At 41.9% G+C, this 25,085-nt stretch overlaps 1 protein-coding gene and 1 long non-coding RNA gene across 10 annotated transcripts in view; one reads left to right on the top strand and one right to left on the bottom strand.

Moving 5' to 3' along the window:
• LOC144822475 (uncharacterized) overlaps positions 1–25,085 on the top strand; it is a 185,840-nt gene that overhangs the window by 78,668 nt on the left and 82,087 nt on the right. The window contains exon 1 of one of the 2 annotated variants that reach the window (XR_013608628.1): positions 6,056–6,147. The exons of the other annotated variant lie outside the window; for it this stretch is intronic. This is a non-coding gene — a long non-coding RNA (uncharacterized LOC144822475). Of the gene's footprint in view, positions 1–6,055; positions 6,148–25,085 lie in introns of those variants that run through there. 2 annotated transcript variants of the gene reach the window in all.
• The window catches only part of MYO18A (myosin XVIIIA), an 864,705-nt gene that overhangs the window by 822,118 nt on the left and 17,502 nt on the right, over positions 1–25,085 (bottom strand). For 6 of the 8 annotated variants that reach the window (XM_078680078.1, XM_078680062.1, XM_078680066.1 and 3 more), the window contains exon 1: positions 5,858–5,956. The exons of the other annotated variants lie outside the window; for them this stretch is intronic. The gene's annotated coding sequence lies outside the window, so the exon portion shown is untranslated. Of the gene's footprint in view, positions 1–5,857; positions 5,957–25,085 lie in introns of those variants that run through there. 8 annotated transcript variants of the gene reach the window in all.

The raw sequence follows: 25,085 nt of genomic DNA, 5'->3' as shown, positions 1-25,085 counted from the left end.
TCTAAGTTCACTGGTCCCTTCCGGGTTAAGAAAGCTTTTCCCCATTTTGTTCTTCTTGAGAATGGTGCTAAGTGGAACTACAGAAGGGTTGCCTTATATCAGAAGGAGGTCTCCAATACCCATGATTCCGATCTTATTCCTTCTGAGACAGGCTGCAGTGGCTATATGTTGTCTGCTCGACAAGACTCCGAGTCGCGTGACTCACCTGCTGTACGGGGGGAGGTGGGTGGTGGCGATGCTCCTTCGTCTGCGTGTGATGATATGCATGAGTGTTCTGATACTACCTCTGGTGTTTCTTCTTCCAATGTCTCCTCAAGGTGTCCACGTTCCCGTCATCCTCCAGCTTACTTGAGTGACTATGTTCATTAACAGCTGTTATTGTTATTTTGCTCTTTCTTTCCCTTGTTTTCATTTTGTTCCCAAAGGAGGGAGATGTGTTGTACATAGCTTTTCCCTATCTGTCCTCTCCCTGCATGCTCTGGCTCCAACCTTCTAGACTGCTTGCATAGTTCTCTCTGTGTCACTGTCTGCCATTCCATTCTGTGGCAGTTACTACCTGGCCAGATGAGGTTACGGTCCTGTTACTTTTCTGTCTGCTGTATTAAACTGCTTACCTGCAATCTTACCGGATTTGGAGTCTTCATTCGTTATACAACAGTAACCTACCTAGCAGACTTTGGGCGAATGACAGCATAATTCAGATCTGTGTAAGAAAGCCATTTTTATCTAACCCTGGGAGAGATGGGTAATAAAGAAAGTAAAAACACTCATGTGGTGTATTCAACATGTTGGTAACCTTAGTAGTTGGGTACCAGTTGCCTTCAACATTATAACCAAGCTTATACATAAAACAAAGTTGTCTAGAGCAGGGCCTGGGACATTTGATTTGAAGGCTCAAACCCTACTGTCAACAGAAGTGGCAAAGGCTAAAAACGTTCGACCTCCAAATTTCCCCCATTGTGACATGGCAGGTTGTAGAAGGTCCTTTTCTAAAAAATGTAAAATTGTATTTCTTTAAAGAATATAAATTCCTGAAGGGGTTGGAGAAATCGTGTCCAAGTGACTTTTTGGAGTAAATACACATAGCTGAATGAAATTCGGGCCCCCACTATCAGCCAGTGCAGACTTCACCTGGAGGTGGAGAAATGGTCCAAACTAATAGCGCCTATACTAAACTCCTCGATTTTCAAATTATATCTATCACTTTAGCATAGTAAAATCTGCATTGATAAATGACCCTGCCACTGTATGTTTGAGATTAGCTGGATGAAGCAAATTGTTAATATAACCTACACAGGTAGAAGCTTATATTTTTAGGAATAAATACAATTTCTGTCTCGATAGATACATGCATTTCTAAAACAGACTTCAAAATTCTTCTGTGTCACGTGACATTTTGGCAATAAAAATGAGGCATCCCACCATAAATCAGCAGATGGTTGCGACTGCCTCTGCTACTAAAACAGGATGACTTTGGTTTTGGCTCCTTTCAGCTGCATCCAGCTGAGGCATGTCTGGGATTCGATCCCTGACGAGCCAATACAAAGATTAGTGGATTGATGAGGAGATCCATATGGATTGTCTAGAATGTGATAGCAATCAGTGTGCAAATAAAAAATGAGACCCCTTTCCTCGATAAGTGACAACGGTATTTCATCAAAGTGAGGGGCAGGTGAGAGGGTAGTGACTTCTCTTGTGTCGCGTACTAAATTAAATTGCAAAAAAAGGCTTGGCAGTTCGGGCTGGACTGTTCCCATAAGGCACAGGGTCAGACTGATTTGCATATAGCCATGTCTAAACTGGGGTGGCTGAGTGAACTAAAGAATGGTGATGGATTAAACCCAGATCAGTTGACTGGGGGTGAGTAACTTTGAAATATTATCTGAAACATCAAGAATTGTCATCTCCGAGATGTGACGGGATGATAACCATGTAGCATTCCTAGGTCATACAAATTCCCCTTTGATTACTTGACTATGATTTATTTTTAGTAACATGCTAACCCCTTGTACATCTGCTCCAGTTCTATAACTGTTTGAACCATATGGTGTAATTGCCACTTTCTGGGTTTTGTTTAGTAAAAGAATAGCAATTTTTTATTTTGGGACAATGGACAAAGTGAAGGGGCAAAAACACACAAGATGGCACGGGCAAGTGAGTGGTGTGATGTCAATAACTGGGACAACATCAGTGCAGGGGCAGTAAAAGAAGAGCAGTGACAGGAAGGAAAATTCTAGTGGCAGAAGAAAGGAGACAGTAATATGAGATGGGGGCATCAACTGGAGAGACGGGCAGTGACAAGCAGGAGATGGGCAGTTACAGAAGAGAGAGGTATGCAGAGAAATGAGAGAGAAGCGACCTGCAGGTATACCAGGCACCAGGAGCCCCTCAAGGAAAAGGATTATTATACCCACAGCTAAAAAGCCAGACAATATTTAGAAAATTTGACACAACACTTCAGGTTAGCACCACGGATCGCTGTTCTCACTAACAAAACATAAAGCATATGAGTACCACCTTTTTTAATCCAAGTGGCAAAACTTGAGAACTCCAAGACAAACAAAATTGGAAGTAGTCAGGAACGTTTGAAGTTCAGAAGGAAGGAGAAAACATGGCTGTTTCTCAAATAAGTCCCAGTCTGTTAATGCCGATATATGGCTTGGGACAAATATTTATTGACACTCTACTTTTTTTATAACCGTTTTATTGGGGTTTTCATTTAACATTTCAGATAAACAGTAGTATCCTAGTAAACATACATCCATAGTATTACCAATTTACATTCTTTACTAATGTTCTAGCTATTGACACTCTACTTATGGTTGGTGGCAGTCCGACACCTGTAAGCCCATTTTCACACACCATGAAGACAAATACAGCCACGCATGTAGGACACACTGAGCAGCCAAAACTCCATAGAAAGACCATTTAATGAGCTTAGCCTCATATATGAGCAACTTACCAACCAAACCTTCTTGAAACTATAATACCTGCTTCAACCATCTTAACCCTTCATGCGTCACCTACCAAAACACTCAATACTAAATGGATTGGTACTCCGGGGTTGAAAGACGCCTCTGTCGGGTGGAAAATGGAGGACTTTAACATAGTTAATTACCTGCAGATTTGGATCAATAATAAATATTCTCTATCTCTTCTGCTAATCATGCGTTGATTAACAGTAACATAAGTGTGACCACTTCACACTAGATGGATGGGTACTCACAGCAGCTTAAGTCCAATGGTTTCAACTGGTGAAATGGAGAAGTCTAACACAGTCCTGTCATGAAGGTCTGAAGCCATACTAAATACTCCCTGTCTGTTCGATTAATCATCTGCTCCCGCCCCTACCAATTAACACACTTCGAGCCATTGCTCGTCATGTTGGCACCCTTCTGCTGTAGCTAGAATTGCAATCGACTGACTGAAAATTGTTAACTCCCAGGGGATCTGCAGAGCTACCCAGGGCCAACGGACCCTAAATAGGCAAGTCTATCTTCCACACCTGTCACCCACCTTATTGCTAAGCTGTGCATCCCACGACAAGATAAGAGCTCCTCTCTGGTCACTCACACATGCAGCACAACGCTTCCCACATTGGCCCATAACTAAGCCAACACTCATTCACGCACATTTAAGCTTGGTCCTAGTCTGGGAAGGTGCTCCAGTGCGGCACACAGGGTATGAAGCGACATATTAATGAGATCAGTCTCTAAGAAGGACCAGTGAAGTAGCACAGGAAGTGAATTTAGGGTGATAGAAACAGTTGTGCATTGAAGACCCTCTAGCCGACCGGTTAAAGCAGATGGTGGAGTGCTGGGGTTAGTTTCTGTGCTCATGATGCTGTGATATCCTGACAGTAGGTGACCACAGACGTAGGGCATTAGGACCCTGTGGGTCGCAGGGCAGTGACCAGGTCACTGGACACCACATCCTGTAGGGACAGGAAGAGGACAGTATAGCTATGACCAAGGAAGAGGACAGACGTGCCATGACATGCTCCACACCTGAAGAATAAAGAAGAAATATCCACAGACCTGTGTCCTGTGTTCTTTGCTGTATACGTGACCCACAACGATATGACAGATGCAATGCACAAATAAGAGCTGTGCTTTCTTATTCAACAGCACTGTATCAAAATTAAACAAGGAGACTACTCAAAGTAAGTCAGTTTCTCACCCAAATGCTGGTGGTGGAGTCAGTTTTCACCAGAAAATCTAGTCGAGCTCCTGGTATGGGAGAGGTTCACGGGACTGAAAGTTGCAGGGATGCATTATAGTTCTTCATGCTATTAACTGGTGGCACTGACTGGCTGCCCCGGGACACCAAAGGTGGCCACCTACGAGGGCGGCCACCCTTAGTGCCAGAGGATGGCACAGACCCATGAGCGGTCTAGTGTTGGGGGACCACATGGTCCCCCTGTGATGTCACTTCCTTCTTCCAGGGGGAGGGGCAAGATAAGCTATATGTTCCAGGGAGAGAGGGTCAAGCGCCCTTTTTGTTCCTGGACGCGGTGGCGAGCTGACCCTCTCCCCCCTTCCCTCGTGGACTTCGGGCGGTCGCTGCCCGTGTGCTTTTTGGCGCGCTTTCTGCCTGATATAGCGGAAGCACTGGTAGCAGCGGGTTGTAACTAAGAGGTAGCTAGTATGTGGGGGGACTCTGGGATGGCGGCTGCCGCACCCAGAGCCATGGCGGAGTTACAGGGCGATCCAATGCAGGAAGGTACAGAAGGGTACCCTCTACAGGAGCACCGGAAGGGTGAGAGAGCAAATTATCCCCAGGGAGATCCACGCTGGGGTGGATCCTGGAGGAGTGACGGCGCCCCGTTAGTCCTTCGGGCGGTTGTAGACCTGAGCAACCGGGGGTTGCCTACAACGCTCAGCCCCCCGGAGAGCGAGGGGCGTGAGTAAGGGGCGAAATAGAGGTCCGCCGAGGGGAGGGGTTAGACCTTCCCCCAAAACTGACAACACCACTGGGGGTTATGGCTCATCAGGTGGGCGGGTCGCGAGAGGCGGCCTGACCCTGGATCGCCCGTAAGATAACCCAACATGTTGGCATAATGTACATGCTAATAAAGCTGCAACAACTTTCTCCAACAAATCATAGTGTGGTGTCTGTTATTTGGGAAAGTTGGAGGAGGAGCGGTCTGGGGCATGGGCCGATATTGGCACTAAAGAAGGGCCATCTTTGAAATGGGAAGTGTAGAAGGAGCGCCTGAGGTGTGGAGGCGGATATAATAAGTCTCAGATCTGAGGGGTATAGATGTATTTTTCTCAAGAGTCTGAGTTGTGCAGAGTAAGAGTCTGAGTTGTGCAAAGTTGTGGGGTGATTCTTAGAACATAAGGCCATACACCGTCAGGGCTCTGTGGTCAAAGAGTTGCCATGTAAATGATGTGCACCGGTGAGTATTATGTTGCTAGAACTCGCGATTAGACTGAGGACAATGGCAATGTATCTGAAATGAAAAGGGGAGCATTTTAAGATATGAGAAAAAGAAATCAATAAAAAGAAAGGGCGTGAGACTGGAAAAAAGAGCACAAGAGAGTAAAAAGAACGCACTGGAGAAGAAATGAAGCAACTAAGGAAAAATAAATATATGTAGAACGCTAGTAAATATGGAAAATAACTGCTGTATAAATAGACCTGAATGGCGAGGATAAACTGCAGATATGACAGAACAAACAAAAGCGAACACATGAGAAAAAAAAATGTAACCGAGCACACAGGACAATGTGTACATAAAGTGCTCCACCGTATGCGACCTTTCAGTTAAAAAAAATACACACTCGTCAATGCAGCCAGGCGCAGCACACACGCCAATCCCCCTCAATCAAAGATTGCCGAACCCCAGACTTACCTCCCTTCTCCCGGTCTTAAAAATCCGATTGCCTCTGCTTTGCTATTGACCACACAGTACTTCACAACTGAAGGCAGGGAGAGCCAATGGCAATGCTAGTTTATACTGACTGACACGCTCGAGGGTTGTACTAGGAGGGGTTGGGTGACAGAGCCTTCCCCTTAAAGCCTCCCATTGGATAGAAAGGAGAAGGGCCCGCCTGGAAAAGATGACACGGCTCTGGAAGTGATCGCTGTGCAATCCTGGAAGTGACCGCCCAGGTGGGCCGGAAGTCGTTGCCCCAGTTGCAAGTGAGTCGCTATTCCAGGCGGCGTTTACTGGGGATTCGCACGCTTCGGTCTGTGCTGCCGCCTGTTGGGAAGGGAGCGTTTTCCTAACCCGACCTGTTGTACAGGCCGAGCTAGGTTGCAGCTCAGTGACCGTGTCAGGTTAGAGAGGGAGGGTCACAGCATCACCGTGTTCGATGAGTGTAGCAGATGGGGAGCACTGATCATCGTATGAACGAGATATTATCAGCCCTATTCCCCGCCCTTTGCCTCAGGTGAATTTTTGTAGCAGCCCTGGGTGTCTGTGAGTGCATTGCGCCTTGTGACAAACATGGGTTGCCGCCTGACACTTTTAAACCTGGGAGTTTGAATGTCACCGATGTGAATGTGCTGTGTGCGTTTGTAGATATCCTTTTTTCCAAGTATTGGCCACATACTTTGATTTGTGATCTGCTGCAGTGATCTGTGTGTCCAGCAACTAACATAATATGATCCTGGTGACCTAGTATGCAATGTATGTGCTGGAAAGATGTGTGTATTCAGGAGGTCACTGGTTTAAATCCATAATAAAATATGTTTGAAAGTTCATGCCTTCTACCTAGAAAAGCTTGTAACCTTCAGGTCGCTTGTTTAAATCCCAATAAGGTAGCATAGTGATTACTAGCTTGTATTGCACATATAGTCGTGTTACATGCATGCTACAAGTTCCTGTCGTGGTGAGTAGTTCACTAGGTTATGCACCTACTTCGTGCTTGTGCGTTTAAGGATCAAGACACACTCTTTTTGCCGAAATGCTTTTTGACGTGTGCAAATAAATAGATTAAAACTGGAGGCCGTAATTAGCTTTCATTTTTGTGCGGCCTGTAAAATTCAGGGGTGCCACTAGACTTGATCTACGGGGTGGGCTAACAGGTCCACCAATGGAGGCGGGGCTAACACGTCAACCAATGGGGCAGAGCTATCCTTGGAGCTAATACAAGAAAATAGATTGTATTTTAAACATATTGGTCAAACCCAGTATGATTCTCCAGAAACATGTTTTAGTGTATTTGACAGTGTTTATAGGCGAGTGACCGAGATCTTTAAAAAGGGGAATGTGTCATTTGACAACTAAAAAGCAGCTTCTACAAATTTCAGTTCAAAGCATTTAATAACCAGTTTTCCCAAAGTTTCAAGACTACAACACTTTTTGCAAAATCTCCCAAAAATAATTGTTAAATGACCAAGAGCTCTTGAAATATTTGCAAATACATCTTCAGGAAGACACCCCTGCATCAGTGTTAACTAAAGTTACTTTTTCATTCTGCTTGTTAGGATGTTGTAACAGATGCATGTTTGAGGCAACATATGTGTACAAGTCTGAGAACATTGATTTTAGTGGATTAAAGTTCCGGATGTGGGACTGGTAGGTCTTGGGTTTGGTTCCTAATGCATTTCCCGTTCCTAATGCATTTCCCATTCCTTCTGAGATTGAATAAGTGCCAGTTAGTTGGCAATTTTACAGCCTGTTCTATTCTCTGCCGAGAATGTGGTATTCTAAATCAACATGTTGTTAGCACAGCACATTGAGCAGTTCTTTTATGAGATGACTGAGCCACATCCATAGAGGAACAGTAAGCCACCAAACCTAAATAACTTGCAAAAAAGGTAGTGCTAATGGTGTTCTACCATGCAAAGGAAACAAATGTTCTGTCAAGCTCCAAAACACACAAAATGTGTCACTTATGGGCATTTGTCTTGCGAAGAGGGAACTTCAACAGAAATAGGCCCTCTTAATATCATATCTGATGACTATGATTTTAGTTTGTTCTGAAGCCCACAGCACATAAGGGGCCAAATCCCCTAACATATCCATGTTTTTAAATCCTACAGTGGGGATGGGCATTATTAAATGCAAAATTTCTTCTGAATTTCTTCTCATTCCTTTGAGAAGAATGACTATATTCTCTATATGATTGTTCCTCAATGTCTATACTAATTATAGCAATTATTCTGGCCTGCGTAGAGAAAGGTAAATAGCACTTTAGTTTATCAGAGAGGGGTTGGCAAAGAGAAAAGCACACTCATACCAATTTTTAGAAATTTCTTTTGTATTTCAAGTAAGACAGATAATACTGTAATCATATCAGCGACATATATACAACATAGAAAAGTGGTAAGTCAGACTGCATGACAACTCCTCAATTCTGAGTGAATGTAAATTCTGAAGTCCGTTTTTGATCATTAACGCCTTGCTTTGCTTCCCGACAGTGCCCGGCTGGGTTCACTGTAAGTCATTTTAATTATTTCTTCACGCATGGGTTGCGTAATTTAAAGACACCACGAGGTACATTTTCTGAATTTCAGTCCACATTCAATTACTACTTAATGCGACTACACATATTTATACACTCTTCACTTTTCCCTTTAGATGTCCCTCACTGCTTAGTCCTGACGAGACCCTCATCCAACGGGTCGAAACGCCGTCAACGCCATAGGAAATGAACCCTACAAACACAGTGTTCTATGATTGTAGATAGTCACTGATTACAAATTGATTCTATTATTGTGTTTGGTCATTTTCCTTTTTTGTAAACATCTATAGCTGAAAATTGTACAGACCACTTATTGTTTCATGTTTTGTGTTTTTTCGCTCACAATATCACTGGGGACACATTGCACCTTTCTATGTTGTATATATGTCACTGATATGATTACAGTATTATCTGTCTTACTTGAAATACAAAAGAAATTTCTAAAAATTGGTAAGAGTGTGCTTTTCTCTTTGCCAAACCCTCTCTGATAAACTAAAGTGCTATTTAGCTGTTGTACTGATTATAAATTGTACAAGTAATTATGCCACAGGAACCATTGTTCTTTGGATAAACACATTACCCTGGTTCCGTCGTGAGTAGGGTCTCCCTTGTTTTCTTGTCTCGCATTTTTGCGCGGTGGCTGCACCACAAGGGTTTTATCCACGTAGTTGGATTTCTTCTCTTCCCTATAAACCAATAGGGTGATTGTCTGTACAGAGCTGGGGAATGGCAGAGAAAGATGCACCACTATACACAGAGGAATATATCACTAAATTAACAAGTGGACCTTCGTTGTTCTCTAATTTACCCGTTAATACTAGTAGCCCAAGACGGGTACTAATTGAGAAGCTAGAAAAAGCAAAGAAGAAGCAGGTACAAACAGAATTACATGCTCGTATGCTCACTGACTATTTACGTGCAGGCATAATTCCACAGGGTCTCCAAATAAGGAACGTACCAGGTATCTTCAGGGAAGATCCTAAATTTAAAGGCAGTTTTTGTGGCATTTCTGTCACGTGCTCACGACACTGGATGGTTCTCGGTGTCGAGACCGCCATAGAACATTCGAAAGCCGAGCTCAGGGAAATAGAGGAATTAGAAAAAGAACTCCTGGGCGGCGACGGGGTTGCCGAGGCTAAGATACTCCTGGATAAACTAAACAAAACTATAGATGAGTTTAATTCTTTTGAATTAAAAAAGAAAGCAGACAAAGTTACAAAGGATATTGCATTTTATAACAAAGAGAGAGCTTTCCCTTACTTGAAAGAAGATTATTTTGTAACTTTTCCAAATCAAAATAGACAAAATACTTGGGGCCGTTTTAGAAAAAAATCAGCCAGTAACGTTTTCGGAATCATCAGGAGGCTCAAGTGACTCTGATGGTCAAGCAGGGCCCAGTAACTTCAATCACCAGGGCCAACCTTTTTTAGACAAAGGAGGGAAGACCAACAACAAAAAAAGAGTCTGGCACCAATATTCAGGGGAACGCCAAACAAGAAACAAGCACTATCAATGGGGGCCCCAACCATATTAGAATCTGTATCCAATCCTATAGACAATATGGAAGTAATACCTATTTTTAATTTGTCTAAACATATATTGTCATCTTCCGAAATCTCCTTGTTGAGTAAAGGTCTCTCGTTTGTCATCACAGAGAAAAGCAATTATTTCAACTTAAAATCTGAATTGTTTCAGTTTTTCAGGAAAATTCGCCTTAAAATATTCTTTAAAAATCGTGAGTTTACCAGCCATGAATCAACAACTGGTTTAAAACTGCCCTCTACTTTTTACCCTACTAACAGTATGATGCCCCCTGAGTTACTCACTTTTGAAAAACTGATTCTAGAAGGGGTAGACAACTTGAAGAATAGTAGACCATTTACACCATACAATATCTCTCTGTTAGAGCGTCGAGCTCTCGAGAATTTAAATAAAGATACCTCAATAATACTCAAACCCGCAGATAAGGGTGGGGGTATAGTTATTCAAGAAAGAACTGATTATGACATTGAAATAAATAAACACATTTCTGAAGAGAAACATTACAACAAACTCCACTATAACCCTGTAGTTGAGATTCGAGAAAAAATTGTGTCTATCACCAAAGAAGGACTAGACCAAGGTTTTATAACTAAAAAGGAATTTGAGTTTTTAAATTAAACAAATCCAAGAACCCCAGTCCTATATACCCTCCCCAAGGTGCACAAAAGTGTAACAAACCCACCAGGGAGACCAATTCTATCAGGATGTGGTTCGATTCTAGAGCCAATTGGCAAATACATAGATTTTTTCATAAGAGAGTACGTTCCCCCTACAAGCAAGCTATGTTCGTGATACAATGCATATGATAAATCTAGTGGAGGACCTGGCATATAACAAAGATACAGACTGGCTGGCGACTCTAGATATATCCTCACTCTACACTAACATTCCTCAAATTGATAGTATTAGCTGCATTGAACATCTTCTTGACACTAGACCACGACCATTCAACGTACCTACTTCTTTTATAATTTCATTACTAGAAGTAGCACTTCAAAGAAATTATTTTGTATCTAATGGCCAATACTATGAACAATGTGGGGGCACGAGCATGGGAGCAATTTTTGCTCCAAATTTAGCAAACATCTATATGAATAATGTCGAGAATGGCTTTGTCTTGAGTGACCAGAATCCTTACTATACCAGCATTAAATGCTGGTATAGGTATATAGATGAAATTTTTCTTATCTGGAGGGGGAATGAAGAGGACTTTGAGAAATTTGTTATGCACCTAAACACTGTACAAACACATTTAACCGTTACATCTACACTACAGAAAGATACTATCCCATTCCTGGATCTGAATATTCAACATGAGGATAATAAACTCTACACATCTCTCCATAGAAAACCAACTGAAAAAAATACACTGCTATTATACAAGAGTCAACATCCTAGAGCGCTAAGAGATGGACTGCCCTTTGGGCAATTTTTAAGGATTCGTCGAAACTGTGCTCGACGAGATGACTATTTAAAAGAGGCAGAAATATTAAAAAATAAACTACTAAAGAGAGGCTACCCGAACAGAATAGTGAGGAGATCACTTAAACGTGCCTGGTATTGCCCCCGAGAAGAACTATTGGTCACTAGACCTAAGAAGGAAATGGAGAAAATTGTATGTCACCACTTTCGGGATTCACACTAACAAGATCCGAAAGAATATTATAAAAAATTGGAACATCATTAAAAGCATTGATCCGCAAATTGAAGTACCCTTGTTTGCCTATAAGAGAGGGAAAAACTACTTGAAAGACCACTTGGTTAGGTCAGCCACTGAAAAAATTACAAAGAAAGGTGGCACTCTAGAATCTTCTTGGAATCTCCCACTCATCTTGGGCCATCATCCCTGTGGCAATTGTGTGATTTGCCCTCTGACAGAAAAAACAAACACCTTTAAGCATGGCAGTCACGAACACACACTTAAGTTTTTCTCAAATTGTAATACACGCAATGTCGTGTATTGCATTTGGTGCCCCTGTGGCTTACCCTACATTGGGCAGACACAACAACCAGTGAAGGCGAGAATAGGCCAACACCGTAGCCGCATAAGAAAGTCGGTTCTGAGAGCACCCCTGGTAGGTCACTTCAAAGAAAAAAATCATTCTGCAGACGAGATGGCAAGTCATAGATACTGCAACAGTGCCTGAGAGAGGGGGAGACATTACACAAATATTACGACGACGTGAGTGTCACTGGATTGATAGAATCAATTCAATCAATGAGGGGTTAAACTCTGCAGATGAATGGAGGGGATTTGTTTCTACTCTGATGACATGATTACACTCGGTAAAAGCAACAATCTCCGAGTAAGAACTGTATATATGAGCAAAGATGTGGATTGAACTCTGTTGATGAAAAGAGGGGATTTCTATTGGGTCATGCAATGATCACTGAGTAAAAATCTACAATATTGTGTATATACGTGATATAATGTTTCTACTTAGTGCGCTGTGTATTACAACAATGTTGACATGAAGTATGGGGTATTTACGAATGTCTTGTATATATTATTTTCCCTGGATTATAAAATCATGATTTGTACATGCTTCAGTAAATATTTAAAATACGTGGAGTATCATTGATTAAGTATAAATTCAAACAATGAAATCGTCAGAGACCATGCTTCTAAACAACAATCATCCTCATTATGACACTGCGGGCATATTCGAACCATGTTTGTAAACAATGAACTCTCCTCTTAATGACTGCGCGCGCATTCTGCGCACCACGTTATAACCGCGGTGACTTCTGCACCCAGAACTAACTCTGTTACCATACAGACGCCCAGAGACACGCGATCGAGCAGACACAGTTGGCGAGCATGTAGGAATACCCCTTGCTCCCAATATTTATTACCAACATTATCCAGATTATGATTTGACCTTAGGGCGCTTTCTGTTAACAGGCACTTTCCTGTTTATCCCTCGTTTTGACGGTACTGACCGCTAGCCTTCAATATAGGACTACCACTCATTCAACCACAGTGGTAAGTCAGACTGCATGACAACTCCTCAATTCTGAGTGAATGTAAATTCTGAAGTCCGTTTTTGATCATTAACGCCTTGCTTTGCTTCCCGACAGTGCCCGGCTGGGTTCACTGTAAGTCATTTTAATTATTTCTTCACGCATGGGTTGCGTAATTTAAAGACACCACAAAGTACATTTTCTGAATTTCAGTCCACATTCAATTACTACTTAATGCGACTACACATATTTATACACTTTTCACTTTTCCCTTTACATGTCCCTCACTGCTTAGTCCTGACGAGACCCTCATCCAACGGGTCGAAACGCCGTCGACGCCATAGGAAATGAACCCTACAAACACAGTGTTCTATGATTGTAGATAGTCACTGATTAAAAATGTATTCTATTATTTTTTGTAAACATCTATAGCTGAAAATTGTACAGACCACTTATTGTTTCATGTTTTGTGTTTTTTCGCTCACAATATCACTGGGGACACATTGCACTTTTCTATGTTGTATATATGTCGCTGATATGATTACAGTATTATCTGTCTTATTTGAAATACAAAAGAAATTTCTAAAAATTGGTATGAGTGTGCTTTTCTCTTTGCCAACCCCTCTCTGATAAACTAAAGTGCTATTTAGCTGTTGTACTGATTATAAATTGTACAAGTAATTATGCCACAGGAACCATTGTTCTTTGGATAAACACATTACCCTGGTTCCGTCGTGAGTAGGGTCTCCCTTGTTTTCTTTTCTCGCTGCGTAGAGAAAGGGCCAGCCCCGAATGGGGCACAAGAGGGGCATCACGTTGACAACATGGTTACCGGTTTGTCACAGTAACACTGCTACAGGTGATGCCGAAAGTAGTGATTTCATGGGGCAATCATTTTGCACTGGTTACCTTTTGTACAGTATATCAGACATTTGTTGCTTTTGACAGACCCAGGCTTAGTTCGGCCACAGAATAAGGTTTCACAAGCATTTTGCTGCCAAACGGCATTATTTTCAAGAGGCACGACATAGCGATGCAATGCCTACATAAGGCAAGTGAAGGTGTACTGCCTTTGTATAAACAACATCTAAGAGGAAAATCACGCAAGGCTCACATTAAAGCATCTTCTATATTTGTCTTACAATTCACTGTGAAAATCTTATAATAGATACATTTGCTTTATGCTGAAGAGGTATGCCTCTGGTTAGACATAAATTATATGCTCCGGTTTCACATAGCAGAGTTATTTCTCAGTCTACTTTTAAGGTAAGGCGCCAGATACCTGATCTGTCCTTCAGGTGACGATGCGTCATCACCAAAGGGCATAAACCACAACCCATCATTTTCGCTCAATTTGTTCTAAAATTGCCCCCAACCTTGAATTTTTTTTTTATGTGGGGTCACAATAAATATATATATATATATATATATATATATATATATATATATATATATATATATATATATATAACCTACTGGCGGTCGCCAGTAGGTATATATAGTTAGGATTTTTTCTCTATGGGATTTTTGAAAATTCTATGTCTAATAACTTTGGCGTTTGTGGACGGAATTGGCTGAAATTTTCAGGGAAATGGCACATTTTGTTTCTGAGCAGCCCTTGAAAATTTGGGGGGGTTCGTCAAGGGGGGGCCGAGAAAAAAGGGGGGTCCCAAAACGTGTTTTTAACATTGAGTTTTCCATAGGGCGGTTGGCCTCACTTTTAGCCCGAACGGCTGAATGGATTTGCACGAAACTTGGCAAAATTGTAGGGACTGGTAGCCCGATGTGCCTTTTGTAGGTCTCAATATATGTGCTCCAGTGGATTTTGAGAAATTAACGTTTAAAAAAAGATATATATCTGTAACAGCGGACCGGGCAGCGTCCCAGGACGCGTACTTTTCGCGCAACGGAGCTTTGTGAAGCGAAGCTGATTGGTTCTCTGGCGTCTGTCAACATTCCAAAAAGTCCGTAGCGGCCGCCATCTTGTCTCTCGGTAGGATCGAGAGACAAGAGGAGGCCAAAACAAAGGGGGAAATAACTATAAGGGGGCATAGTAGATCCTCGCTGACCCCCTAGGTTTGATGTGGAGGTTTTAAAAGGGCCCCGCGGGGCAAAAAAAAATAATAATAATAATAATCGAACGGCTGAATGGATTTGCACGAAACTTGGCAAAATATTAGGGACTGGTAGCCCGATGTGCCTTTGCTAGGTCTCAATATATGTGCTCCAGTGGATTTTGAGAAATTAACGTTCAAAAAAAGATATATATCTGTAACAGCGCTCCGCTTCGCGTAACGGAGGTTTGCGAAGCTGATTGGTCATTCTGTCACTGGGCTATAGTTGGGCTACATCTGGCTGATATTTGGGCTACATTTGTTTGTTTTGTCTCTGGCGGCCATCATTGGGCTTCATTGGGCTACATTGGGCTACATTTGGGCTCCAACATATATATAGGCCAATGTAGCCCAATATATATTTTTCAAAGTTAATTTTCGTAAAAACCACTGGAGCATATATCTTGAGACATAGCAAAGGCACATCAGGCTACCAGTCCCTACAATTTTGCCAAGTTTCGTGGAAATCCATTCAGCCGTTCGAGCTAAAAGTGAGTCCAACCGCCCTATGGAAATGAAGGAAATGAATGGGTAATTTGTAATTAGCAAATAGCTAATCGCAAACTAGGAATGGTAAAGAATCGCTATTTATTCCTTAAAGTTCGCTATTTAGGAAATGCAAAAAACTTTGATGATACATATGGCGGTTCATCTCTAACAAGATAAGAAGCATAGGGATAGATTTATGATGACTGGCGCATCACCAGGGATGTGTTAGTCATTCTGTGCCGCTGTTCCGTCACCTATGGTGTGCTGCATTTACAATGCGGCGCATCATGGGGCAAAAACAGCACAGATGCGTGATGTATCTGTGCCGTAAAGGTGGCGCATTGCTGGAGTTGTATCGCAAGTGTGATGAAGCTCCAGCAAGGGTCGGGGGTGCCCCTGTCGCAGGGTTTCTGTTCTCACACAGAACTGTGGACAGAGGATTGGAACCTCGGCGAATTAGGGTGTCCCAAAACTCACGTTAGTAATCAAAAACCCCTTAGCAAGCTAGGTACAGTGTCACATTGGATATAACAAACTCTCAATGTTTAGACAATCCAGAATATGAACTTATAGTACCTCAGGATACGTGGAACTCATGAACAGTCGGTCGTTATATATTTCTTAGAAACCAGAACATGGAGTTAAGAAGAACACATGTGTATTTGAAATGTTTATTTACTAATGCCGTCTTCTCAGGCGTAGTATCTTAGATAATACAAGTACACATATTATCAGTAGCAAAATTACCAGAATAGTTTCTAGTACATAAAAAGCGAATGGTGATAGTATGTTAACATGCTGTAAATGAATAAGAGTTAGCAACACTTATAAGCAGCCGCGGGCCGTGGAGGGAGTTACGGTGAGGCAGGGAGGCGGGGAGGGGGAGAAGCAGGGTGGAGAATACAAGTACACATATTATCAGTAGCAAAATTACCAGCATAGTTACTAGTACATAAAAAGCGAATGGTGATAGTATGTTAACATGCTGTAAATGAATAAGAGTTAGCAACACTTATAAGCAGCCGCGGGCCGTGGAGGGAGTTACGGTGGGGCGGGGAGGGGGAGGGGCAGGGTGGAGAGGGCTCCACCCTGCTTCTCCCCCTCCCCGCCTCCCTGCCTCACCGTAACTCCCTCCACGGCCCGCGGCTGCTTATATCTCACCCTCCCTAATACACATATTATATTATTTGCTAAGAAGGTCTCTTTGTGTTGGTTTAGGGCGTGCCCATACTTTAGTGTCTTAGATTTGAAGGAATCACATCAGCATACACCAGCTCTCTCTTCATGTGAACCGCATCAAGTGTTGTGTATGTGTGTTCGGTAAAGCAATATAAAACCCGCCTCATGCCCAGAATTGGCAGAAGTTGCACTTATGTTATGAGTATGAAGTAGTGGAGATCAGACCTCATAACAATTCTGTATCGTGTTGTTCTTGAAACTTTAGCACTCGCTGTACAGATATAGTTTAACAAGCAAAGCAGATAGTAGAGCAATAACATATTATTCTCATGTAAACCACGATGAACTACTAGGTTGAAAGCTAAAGCAACAACTAAGTGTCGTGTGCAGAAGTTGCAAAAAAGGAAAAATGGCGTTTTAAACCGGTAATGAGCCCATGCTAACTTAACACGGTGTAAAGATATCCAGGACCTAGATGACACCTCCCCATGATCCGGAAACGAACTGAATAAGATAATAGAAGTGCCATCTCATGAGAGCAGATTGCAAGTTTATATGTGGACGGTCCGCAAGGTAAAGCATTAAAAACTAGGAAAATTTAATGCTAAAGAAAAATAAAACAGCCAAGTACTTTATCGAGTCTTAAGCCAATAGGCAAGGTAAATAATAAAAACTTGACAAATAAGTCAATGAATTGTCAATGAAATGCTAGTACTCAGCATATCAAACATGAAAAAGGTCTATGACATAACTGTGTATGCAAAATAAGCTGCAACAGCCTCCAATAGGAAGTCACCGTCTTCATCCGAAAACAGTTCAGCCATCCAATTTAAAAGCGGAAAAGAACATACGTGCTCTCCCAGCACCGGATCCTCTATCACCATCAGAGGACAGCTCGGTGGGTTTTCAACAAAGCTCTGTTCCAAGAAAGACTGTGCTGCCGCCAGTAAATTCCAGGGACCAATTAGTCCATGCATCAATGCCACAGCCATAATCCTTTCGCCAGGACAAACCAACTCGTGAGTAATGATAGGAGTCATCAGCTGATTAAAGTCGACGTCAGGAGAAACCGGTCCGCAGAGACACAAATCAATGGCCCAATCGAAATCACAGGTCAGGCAGTGAAATACAGGCTGGACACAGGTGAAGTAGGAGAATCGAAAAGATAATCCATATGCCGTGCTTAATATCGCCAACGGCATTGTGCCATAATATTCTAGCATGCGATTGCGGAACAGTGTCAGCAGCTGCAGGGCGGGAGGTTGCATAGGAGGGACATCCATCTTTAAAAATGTAAAAAAGCACAAGAGCGTCCGCTGGTAATGCAAGTAAAAATGGCAATCCACGAAGCAGAGTGGAGAAAATAGAATGAAAGAAAGCAGGGATGACTCCAAAGATTTTCTCAAATGAAGTCACGAGACCACTGGTAACAACTTTAAAAAAGTGCGCCAGGGCCTTTGTGGAGGATGCGTTAAAGATAGTCCGAACCATCTTGCTGAAATTGAAAGGCAAATCTGAATTGAAAAGGGTCTGCACCTCTGTACGGGTGTTCGCTATGTGAAGCACGAAAGTTTCACGGGCCGAACTCAAGGCCACCTCTCTCTGAGACAAAAGAGCTCTTATTCTTGCCATGCCGTTGAAATCTGCTCCCAAGGTTGGTATTTGTGGCCAGATTGAAAACTCCCTATGTTCATGTGTGGGAGGAAATAGAACATTTCTGCAGCAAATAACCCGTTCACTTACTGTTACGATAAAAGGAATACTTTTAATTAACCCAGAACAATCTTCATTATTGAGCATCAAATAACTACCATTTTCCAACAATTTGAACGTGGGGATGATAGCAGGAACTGGCGTGCCTTGCAACACGCAAGCCATATTTGGTCGGTGTTTGTTGCATGAACCGTGTAACTGTATGTGCCTACACATTAGTGAATGATCTGGCGTCTCAGTGCATTCCTCTCCATTCAGATAAACTTCTTGATCATCTTTGAAACATCTGTATGTGTATGGAAGCGACCAGACCTCATGAAGAAAAGCACTACCTAAAGGTTCATAACGACCTATTGGTATATATTTCATACAATTTGAAAACTTATATAAAGCAAAAGGCAGCGTTATTAAACCGTGGATAAGGCACGTTGCCAAAAAACCCGCAATCCTCTGCTGATGATGTCACTGAGCATGTCATGAATGATGTAATATGTGACATCATCAGCAGTGGATTACGGGTAATAGTATCTCTAGTTTACTCCCCTATAGCTGTCTTTCTTTTAACATAAGTGTCTGTTTCCTTCCCTTATACTTACTGTTTTTGGTTCGCTTCCGGTTCGCGTACCGGCGAGCGAACTGGGAAGCGAACTAAGAGAAATAGAGGTTGGCACAGTTCCAAATATTGTACCAATTTTTTAATAACGGGGAGGTAGTTCTGAAAAGAACTTTTTTTATTATTGTTTTTGTTGTTTTATATTTTTTTTTATTATTTTTCGGAACATTTTTTTATTTTTTTTGAATTTTTCTGAACAGTTTTATATTTTTTTGGGTTTTTCTTGGAGGGGGCAATGAAAACGATTCATTGTAAAGGGCTCAACAGGAGCAACAAAACAAAAAAAAGTATTTATTATTTTGGGCGTTTCGTACAAACTTGCATATGATAGTCAATAGCTCTGTTGATCAGAGTGATGCTTCTTTCTCCGTAGCAAATGAATCCATCGCAAAATACGCAGATGTGTTTTACTTCACCAAATCTCATTTGTATATTTGGCACCATCTCCCTGCCCTCTGGTCCCGTTACTTCCGGTACAACAGATCTTCTGGCCATAATAGGGAGATTATCTAGGTCGTTCCGAAACTGTGCAGCACTGTAGTTGTTAGGATGCCACCTAGTCATATGGCGATGCATTGTGTAGTTTCCGAAACTGTATTTTTTCTCGGTTCCTCTGGACAATCTATCTTGACATATAAGGCAAGTTACGTATCTTGCATTTACTTTTTTCTGACCTTTGGGAATTTTAAAAAATTGCCAAATGAAGTTTTCTTTCCGGTGAGACGTCCTGGGCTCCTCAGGCAAAAACTGCCTCTCTTCCTGCTCTTCCTCGTCTTCCTCTTCTTCCTCTTCTTGCTGAATTATAACTTGAGCAGGTGGTCCACTCTTCCTTGGATGTGGTGGAGGTGGTGGGGAAGCACCAGCTGAAGCTACTAAAGAAGCCATTGCTCAGTGATCACAAAGGGTCTTTCTCTCACAATGATGAAAGTCAGAGTGAGGAAAGAAGGAGGGATTTTCATCATTTGGGAAAAACAAGAGTTCTCAACCAATGGAAAGTGTTCATTTTAGATTATATGACCTAGTCTTACATCATTAGGAAACCAAAAGTGAAATGAACCAATGAAAAGTGTTATTACCAAGTCACATGACCTGCTGTGTTTACGTTAAGCGCTTTGCAGGGCCTCCCGGTTTGCTTCCAGAAACCTGCGCTTTGCGACTCGCTTCGCGTACCAGTTCGCTAACGTAGCACGTCATATGACGTATCACGCGACAACGTGAAACGTCATGCGGACGGGAGGCGTCACGATGTTGTTTTCTAACGCGGCACTTGCGGTAAAGAAACGTTTACCGGCTCGCGGTCTATTTCGCGGCATCAAGGTCAGCTAACGGGAAGCTTCCTGATTCGCGAAGCGGGAACGAAGAAAAAAAAATATTTAAAAAAAAATTATTCATAAACATATAAAATATATTTTTGGATTTAAAGAAGAATACATTTTACAGCTACAGATATTAGCTGTTAAAAAACCAATGAAATTCACTGAAAAAACCATAGGTTATAGACCATATATAGTTAGGAATTAGCATTTACAAAACCTTGAAAATTCACTGAAAAAACCATAGGTTATAGACCATATATAGTTAGGAATTAGCATTTACAAAACCTTATTTTACTCACACAAAACCATTGAAATTCCATATATAGTTAGTTGCACTAACTATATATCGCGCATCCGCAATCCACTGCTGATGATGTCACATATTACATCATTCATGACATGGTCAGTGACATCACTGATGACATCACTGATGACATCTCAAATGACATCACTGATGACAACATCCAGTGACTGTATGTTTCTGTAAAGTTAAAATATGTTTTACATATTGAAGAATGAGTAGATGTATAAGTGTCTGAATGAAGGTTTTAGTAGGTGCGTGGTTGACTGTATGAGTGAGTGATTAAATGCGTCCTACTGAATGCATAGGTTAGTGACTAAACTGTGTGAAAGTTTGCATCAGTATGTCTGTTGTTGTGCAAGCTGCTGCATGTGTTGATCAGTAGCTATATGAGTGGCTATATGGGTTATTGATTGGTTGGCCAAGTATTTGTATGGGAGACTGAGTGTGTGTGTGGCTGGTTGGGAGGTGTGTGACTGTGCAGATCAATGTGTACTTGTATCAGTGATTGTATAAGAGAGTAAGTATGTGTTAGTATATGTTTGAAAATGTAAGGTGCTCTATGTTTAACTGTATAGATTAGAAAATGGAGGTGTGATTGATTCTTTGCATGACTGACTAGGTGTGTGAGTAACTCCATGGATGAGCAACAGAGTGTAAATGTCTGTATAGGTGTATGAGTGCATATGATAGTGTTGTAAAGATGAGTGATTGTATGTATGAATGATTGTATGGATGAATGAGTGAATGTGTGTGTAGACGTAGGAATCAGTGAGTGCGTATGTAGTAACTAGTATTGGTGTGTCAATGGTTTCAAAAATTATACTCTGTATTTAACACTGGTTGTAACAGAGGTTATATTAAAATGTGAGTAGATGCATTGTATTGTCACATGAATGATATCATCAGTGATGTGGTCATTGATGTCAAATGAGATGTCATCAGTGATGTCATCAGTGATGTCACTGACCATGTCATGAATGATGTAATATGTGACATCATCAGCAGTGGATTGCGGATGCGCGATATATAGTTAGTGCAACTAACTATATATGGAATTTCAATGGTTTTGTGTGAGTAAAATAAGGTTTTGTAAATGCTAATTCCTAACTATATATGGTCTATAACCTATGTTTTTTTCAGTGAATATATATATATATATGTGTATATATACACACTAGCAGTCCGCCCCATCGTTCCCTGGGGCAGAAGGCGGCTGGGGGCTGCATTTTTTGGCCGGGGCAGAAGGGGGCTGGGGGCAGCATGTGGTGGAGCGAGCAGAGGTAGATGTGATGTACCTCACGACCCCCGCAGCCCCGACCCCCTGCGCTGGCAGATTGCTCCTCCACCCTGCTCCGCTCCGTTCTCGGCCGCCCTCAGCCGGTCAGCTCTGCTCCGCTCCCCTACGCTCTAAGTGCTGCAGCTGACGGGACTTCTCCTTCTCCTTCTTGCCGTCAGAACACGGACACGTTCACGGACACGGACCACCTCCCGCCCCGCTCCCACCCTGACATTTTCCGTGTTTGTAAATGCCTTACCTGATCCGCTGCTCCTCACATCACCGCCGCTCCATGTCCCGTCATCGCGCACGTCGCGGGCAGCGCGTCGCGGCCAGCGCTACATCGCAGCCGGCGCTTCTTTCAGGGGACTACTTGTTTTGAAAGTTAATTTTTTTAATTTACGTTTTTTTTTAAATTTTATGTAGTTTATGTCCATCTACACACCCGGTCATTTTCAAGGATGTATCGGGTGTGTAGATTGGCGCTGTGGTTCCCGAGTTTACCTGGCTCAAAGGTGAGAGTTCTCTCTTTATAATAGTAGTATAGATATATATATATATATATAACACCTAAGCATCTAAGATATACGTTACGTGAAAGTATTACTTATAAAGTTCAAAAAACTTAATTAGGCATCTTAGTGCAGAACTAACCACATCATTTTTAGAGCCTTCCTCAATGTTGAATTGTCCTCTATTTAACACAGGTCAATATGGAGTGCATTCCAAACAAACTAAACCAAAATGGCAAAGAAACATTGCTGCCTACAACCCTCCCTCACCACCCAAACTGGCCATTTCTAAATCTGGAGGAGGCAGGAAGAGCCAAAATTAAGGGATGGCTTGGACTTAGAATATACTCATAAGCAGCATGGACCCTCTTTTACAATAGGCTCTGTGGGTTTTATAATTGGGTATTAAGCAAATTTAAAGGCTGCTTGGGAGACAGTTTATATCTTTAATGGGGTGATTTGAGGCTTCATGGTTTCAAAAATTAAATCTTTTTGAGAGGTAATGGCAGGGTGTTATCAGCTGAGTTCTGTAGTTTGTCCAGATGGAAACTTAAAATCTGGGTTTGTGCTAGGTACAGTCTGATTGGGGATTACTAAAAATATATGTTTTAACTACCTTGTTTCATCTTTAACATGATATGGGGCAGATTTACCCAAACTTTGTTCTGCGTAAAGTGGCGCAAACTTCAGAAATAGAATTTACTTTCAAACGTAAAACTTTATTTTGACTTGGAAGTAGCCATAAAGTCATGCAGAACAGTACTTGTGTTGCTTCTTGTCAAGTTAGTGACCCATGGGTGGTTCATGGGGATTCCAATGCAACCACCCGTGGTTTTCGACTCAATACCCTGTACACCGACAATGGTAGTCAGGACCTTGTGCCAAAAGAAATAACGGTAACTCAAGGCAGTTATTTAAAAGGAGAAATACTCTTATTTCTCCAAACTTTTTCAATATTACATGTTCACTGAACTCTATACCACACATATGAGATAAACGTCTTAAACTACGCCTTAACATAGTGTTTTGCACTGAAGAATTACCTGTGGTAGATAGCACACACTCATGCTTGCACTATGTTGCCAAGATATGTAAATTGTGCTAGGTAACCAGTTTGTGCACCTGTACTCAGGAAGAGAGCAAAAGGGCCATATCTTTGTAGATATGGTCCTGTCCTGCTCTCTACCTTTCATACAATGCAGTGCAGCAACTTTGGTTGCTACATTGCATGAAAACCTAAAATCTGCCCCCAAATCTCTTTGCACATTTTGCAGTAGCCTATTTGCTATTGAGTGCAATACAATTTAAAAATAACGACTTGCATATTGACACTGCGTTTTGTCACATGCTGGGACCTCATAGCACTATAAATATGATTAACCAAATGTTGTAACATGCATTTCCTACTGATTACGATTATTTTAAATGCGTTGCATCCTTTATATTTATTTCACCAAGATATATGCACGTTTTTTTTGTCACAATTTTATCAAAGGCATTTATAGCAGCATGAGAACTATATTAGGTTCCATAATGCCAAACTCACCAGCTGTGTCCCTTGGGCCACATTTCCAAGTCGCTGAATGTGTTGTTTTTCTCCAGCCACCTCTCTGGTCTCAGTCCCATTCTACTCCGTATCGCATTTGCCATAATTTATTTATGCACTTAACCTTTTTGATGACGTATGAAGTCCTTTCTAGGAGGTTTTCAATGAGGCCCCATCTCCAGCATAGCCCATCACACATTAGCTGAAGATGCGGAAGCTGCAACAGCACGGGTTTGGACACAATGGAAGGTGGACAGGGGCGGAGAAAGGGATGTCCCATGAGTGTTGGGACTGAAGCCCTTTTAGCCTGTTGTGCCCCTGACAAAATTAGTACCACTATGTTTATTTATTGTATTTGAAAAGTTTTATATAGCGCAAAGAAGACCCATGCGGGTGTCAGAGGGCTGTACACTGAGGAGAACAATGATCAATAAAAAACATGGAAAAGGTACATACAGTGTAGTAGAAAAAACAACTAACAAAACGGAAGAGAGAGATTGAGGATCTAAACCAGGAATCTGTTCATTAATAAAAGTTTGACTTTTATCTTGAAGGAGATACTGGAGGGAGTCAGTCTTATCTCAGGGAAAAAGCGTTCCAAATTCTGGGAGCAAGGCTTGAGAAAGATCTGTTGGAGGTTTTTTTCTTGTTGAAACGTTGTGGCTTTAGCAGTAGGGTGGAAGCACTTCTGGGTGACCTAGCGCCTCCAGATAGCTCAAGTTTGCTAGCGAGGTAGGTTGGTGTGTTAAAATGTAGAACTTTGTGTGTCATGCATGTGATCTTTAGTTGGATTCTTGCTTCGTGGGTAAGCCAGTTGAGGGATCTAAGGTCAGGGGAGATCTGATTGAACCGTTTTGACACCGTGATGAGCCTTACCACCAAGTTGAGTGACACCCTTAAGGGGGCTGTTGTGACCCTAGGTAGGCCAATGAGAGTAGCGTTTCCATAATCCAATCTGGCGATTGTGATTGCTTGCACTACCAGTTTGAAGTCTGTTTTTTGGAGGAAAGGTTTTAGTTTATGTAGTATACTCAGTTGTAAGTTTATCCCTTTTGGTGGTGGCACTGATGTGTTCCCGCATATTAAGAGCTTTTTCCAGG

The sequence above is a fragment of the Lissotriton helveticus genome, chromosome 3_1 (genome assembly GCF_964261635.1).
Source record: "Lissotriton helveticus chromosome 3_1, aLisHel1.1, whole genome shotgun sequence".
In the NCBI taxonomy this organism is placed as follows: domain Eukaryota; kingdom Metazoa; phylum Chordata; class Amphibia; order Caudata; family Salamandridae; genus Lissotriton; species Lissotriton helveticus.
Note: the sequence above shows the minus strand (reverse complement) of the source record. Positions and strands in the feature narration are given on the sequence as shown.